Source organism: Pholis gunnellus (genome assembly GCF_910591455.1).
Source record: "Pholis gunnellus genome assembly, chromosome: 13".
Classification (NCBI taxonomy): domain Eukaryota; kingdom Metazoa; phylum Chordata; class Actinopteri; order Perciformes; family Pholidae; genus Pholis; species Pholis gunnellus.
The window spans coordinates 21,941,972-21,947,449 of record NC_136540.1 but is presented as its reverse complement, the minus strand read 5'-3'; positions in this window follow the sequence as shown (position 1 = coordinate 21,947,449).

Here is a 5,478-nt window from a genome sequence, read left to right as displayed (position 1 = left end):
TGGGGCAGTCAGGTGGTGGTGGAAGGAGGGAAGCCTGAGGGACAGAGTGACACACTGAGACAACATCAGAGTATTTTTGATCCCTACAAATGTCAGTAATAATTACAATGTGAACATTTGAGATATTTCCAAATGTCTTTTTTCTTCCTTTAAAGACATAAAATGTCATCCAAACCTTGACCAAACTCACACTACAGACATTTGCAATTGATGTATGACTAGTCCAATTATGAGTTACTTTTAGGAATAATAAGGGTGTGAAAACACATGATCATAACTTCTAAGTCATGAGGATTTTATGAATACATTTATTTTAATGTATTGTTTCACTGTAGTATCCATACATGCATGATATTCACTAAACTGCATACGTCATTTTTTTTAATATAAAAAAACGCTCAAGAAAACAACTTTTTCTTTTTTTTCTAGCTTTTTTTTCTAGTACCGTTATGCTGGAAGCAGAGCAACAGTAGCTGTGCAATGAGAAAATAAGCTAATGGGAAAAATAATTATAATACATGTCGTGTATTTATGAAAAATTATTAAATGATAAAATAGCTCTAACTTTGTGATTCTGCCAGCAGAGAAGGCTTTGCTGGCCCTGAGGGCCCACCACTGATGTAATATAATATAATATGTCAGCTCACTGGCAGTGACTGTGCTCCATGTGATCAGTGTGTACATGTGGCCGGTTAAGTAGTTAAGTAGTTAACTATTCCCAGTCCCTATTTGCTTTTGAAGATTCTGCTTGACAATTTCTGAACCCAATCAAATCAGATCATGTATTTCATAAGCTGTATGCCTGTGCACTTGAAGTGCAGCCCAGCCACAATCCCCCACTTCAGAAACCGCACATGGATGGTGATGCTGAGGCAAACATGGTCCGTGGTGTAAACGTCCCCGTACAGGACGAGGAAGTTAAAAGCTGAGCGCAGGTAGCTGGGGATTATTCCCGCTACACACTTCCTGTAGGTCTCAGCTATAAAAAGCCAGGCAACCCTTGCAGGATTAAGGGTTTTGCTTGCCAGAGGAGCTGCGTGTCCCAGCATAAACCGGGACATTGAGCCGCTCCGTCGCATGAGGAATCAAACACGGCAGCTTTGGGCCCTGACTCAGCTCTCTGGGTGGTTAGCTTTCTCTTTTGTTTGCCTGTAGTGGAAGATAACGGATGGCAGGGAACCCTAAAGCATGTAAGGCAGGGTGAAAAATGTGACTTGTCGTGTTTTATTACTGTGCAGACTGGAAACACACAGACAGATGGAGCAGAGAAGAGGGGAGCTGGTAGGCGACCATTTAGTAAAGGACACGGGCGGTCCAGTAACTCTCTGGAAAGCCTCTACAGCCTCAACAGTGGACAAAGCTCCTCAAGTAAGCACCTTCATGCACAGAGCCAAGTGTTCTCTTCACACCACGGCCTGATGAATTATGCAACCTTTGCTTGTTCACTCAGGTGTCCCGTTACTCCCATTTAGATGCACTAATTTGTAGAGCAACACCAACCTCTGACAAATCAAAAAACTAATCTTGCTGACGTGTGGATAGCTCAGTGTGAAACCTAGCCCGCCCTTTATTGTTTGTCTGCTGTTTCCAGGTGGAGTCACCAGTGGGTCAGGCTGCTCCAGTAACAGAGACAGTCTGAGGCTGGAGGACGATCCGTTGTACACAAGACCGCTCTGTGGCAGAGCAAAAGTCCATACAGACTTCGTGCCAAGTCCGTATGACACGGAATCCCTCAAACTCCAAGTAAGCAAGTCTGGAAAGCAAATGGAAGTGAAATAAAGTAACTGTAAATCCTACAGTTACAGGTTTTAGGATGACAATAAAGGCCAATATCTTTATTTATTGGCCTCGGACTAAAGTTGATCCACCACTTTAGTCCGGACTTAAATAGACTTAACAGCATTAGATAGATTGATTAGATATATTTTATACTAAAAAGACTAACTGTGGAGCTTAATTTGTCTAATTAACAGCTGACATCTTCACATTAACTTCAGATAAACTTTTAGTTATGTTTTGCACGATACGAGCTCTATAGAATTCTGTCCCCCATCCCTTACAATGGAAGCATGTTATGAAGGAACAAAACTACTTGGTTAAGATTAGAAAGAAAGATCATGGCTTGTGTTGAAATAATAACGTAACTAAAAGCAAGGTAACAAGTTAGTGTAAATAATTAACAACCACCCTCAGTGGACCTTCTTATGATACGTTGCGTAACAAGAATAACAGCGTTACATAAGAAGCGGAAAGACAACGTTTCCTTTGGTTTCTCAAGGGACACCAACATGTACTCCTCCCAACTCTACATACTGATGCTTGGCGTCTCTTTCTATCCAACAAACGGTGTTTTTTCAGCCAGGAGGTGCATGTGAAGTCAGTAATAATCCAAACAATAATCTAAACAGTAGATTCCTGTGAAAATGGGAGTTTATTTTGAAAAGGCTGTATGCATGTAACGAGTGTAAATTGACACACGTTGCTGGCTTTTGAATTAAAACCCATGAAGTATGAAGTAACCGTTACATGAGGATACGTTGCATTAAACACGTGGTTAACGTTGAGAATTCAAACAAAAACACTTGCTTAGGTTTAGGCTTAAAATAGCAGTTATGCTTAAGAAAAAGATCATTGTCGGGCTCAAAATAAGAACGTAAACTAAGTACAACGTAAATGTAACATAAGTACAGAAAACACGTCTTAAACATCATCAACCTAACTTCAAAATGAGTCAACAACACTTTTATGTTACAGATATAATCCACAGTCTTGAACACTGGTCTCACAGTTGAACGTCCTGTGTTTTTTCGACCATCTACCTCTTCAACTACCAATTACTTGAGGTTCTCGTCTTTGTAGTTATACTCGTTATTATACCACTAAACTTTCATACCACATCATGCAATTGGTGTTCCATATACTTCTCTGTGCCTACTACAACAAAGAATACCATCAATTAGTCTGAATAATAAATAGCCAGATTACCTCAACATATCAGTATCTTTCTCTCTTTCTTCTTTGTGGCTGCTAACAGAAATATGAAAGCTATGAAGCATTTTGTATTAATTGAATTTGGGCCTTGTCAGTTATTTGTGTTACTTGTATTAGTAGTGTTTGTCTCAGTGAGGGCAGATGGAAAGTAGCTATAGTTAATCTGGAACAAAGCATCTCTTCTCTGTGTGAGATCCATGTGTTTTTAACAAGCTCCCAGTCAAATAAATGCAATGAAACTAAAACTAAACTTCCATTCAGGTGGGAGATGTGATCGACATAATTGCCAAGCCCTCCATGGGAATATGGACTGGCATGCTGAATGGCAGGACGGGAAACTTCAAGTTCATTTATGTGGATGTGCTAACAGAGAGTCCTCATACGCACATGGAGGCACAAACCCGCAGAGTGAGACAGAAATCAACTGTTCAGGAAGTGTTGAAGCGCCTCAGTATGGAGGTACTTTGACTTTAATGCAGCAACAATCATCTTCCATACGAGATTGTGCTCCTTCAGCTTTTGAATGTCCCCCCCCCCCCCCTGCTTCCTTAGGAGCATTTCTCCTCTCTACAGCTGAATGGTTACCAAACAGTGGACGACTTGATGAGGCTGAGGGAGCATCACCTGACGGAGCTGAATGTGACTGATCCAGAGCACAGGCTTCGTCTGCTCGCCGCTGTCCACTCCCTGCAGCAACTGCGCTGTGAGTAATGGGAAACGCAAGAAAAGGACAGTGTCATCACACACTTTTTGTGACATGATAAAACCGTAAAATGATTCACTGAGACGTTTAGATTCAGAAAGGGAAAGGGATACGTGACACTGTAGCAGATAAGACTGGGAGGGTATCCGGGCCACAGCTAAAGAGGTTGAGGATAACAGGATAACCCCAATGAGTGTTGCTGAGAATAGAGCGGGACACACAAGGATAGTAGCTGCCCACAGATAGGCCGCTGAGCCCTGATGCACAGGAATATCAGCTGAAAAGGATTAATTACTGCTCATCTATTCAACTCTGGGACCGAACATCCAACCAACCGTTTTCTCTGCTTCACAGATGACATTCAGTTGGAGAACGAGGCCAATCAGGGGGCCGAGACCCCTGGCGAGAACGTGAAGGCGGATACGAACAACTGCCCAAGAGACTCCGGCTGCCACATGCCATCTGACAGCCCTGACAACAGCACAGAGGACACAGACCTGCACTTTATCTCTGAGTACCTGCTGCCAGCTGAGACAGCAGCTTCGTGAGAATAATCTGTTTTCTGTTTATTCCTTATGCTGGTTTTAAGACGACTCGTGAATAAAAGCCTGTTTTTCTATGACTTGGAACAGCGTAATTTCTCATCCTATACAATAAAACGGCCTTGCTGAGCCTTTAACACTGCTAATCCTCAACTCCACGACTGTATGCCTGTCCAAAAATGTAATTGTTTCCTTAAAATAAAAGATTGTATTAATCTTTGTTCTTTTTAGTGTAATTACAATGTACTGCAGTTGATGAATCTTCAGACAGAATCATGATGAAATGTATAAATGCTCTCCGTTTGTACTTAACATTACAGTTAAGGTGGTTGACTCCACGGACAGTAACAGACCATCCCGTAAAAAGTAGATTATTTTAAGTAGTACAGATTTCTAAGGCTGCAACTAACAGCTATTTTGTTATTATAAATTAATATGCCAATTCTGTTCTTGATTTATTGAATAGTTGTTTGATCTATAGCATGTCAGAAAATAGTGGGGACAAAAAAATAAAGATTTTCAAGTCACTTCAGTTTTGGCATTTTTGCTTAAAAAATGACAAACAATCGATTATCAAAGTTGCTGCCAATGAATTATCTGTCGACCAATCGTTTCAGATCCACAGCTTTCATCATTTTGATACTACAGTGTTTTGATGTAATTTTTTATTGATCCTAATCATTTAAACTGCTTTTACATTCATATGGTTTGAAGCATTTTATGCAATGTACAGTAGAAAGTGTGAGTAAGATGCCATATTGAGCTAACATAGCTAATCCTAGTAACAAAGTAGTGCATGGCAACTTCCTGTTGTAGCCAGCGCTATATGTTGTCATTGATAATTATATGAGAATCTCACCACTTTACAGGAAGTAACAAAATATGATAAAAGTAAAATACAACTGAAGCAGCAGTTGCATTGTCTTAAAAATGTCTTCGTCAGACTAGCCAACAGTGGTGCTTTGAGCTAAATGCTAGTGTCATCATGCTAACATACTCACAATGCTGACCTGCTATTGTGTAGCAGGCATAACGTTGACCTTGTTCGTCAACTTAGTGTAGCGTGTTAGCCCGCTAACAGTAGCTAGTCAGCACTGAACTCAAAGCTACAGCTGATGGGACTCATCAGCTTTGTAGGTATGGTCCCAAACTAAAGTGATAACAAGCTAGTAGAAAGCATGGACGAGTAAAGCAGCTCAGCTTTCTGACCTGTTGTAAAAGAATCCAAGATTTTCACCCCAA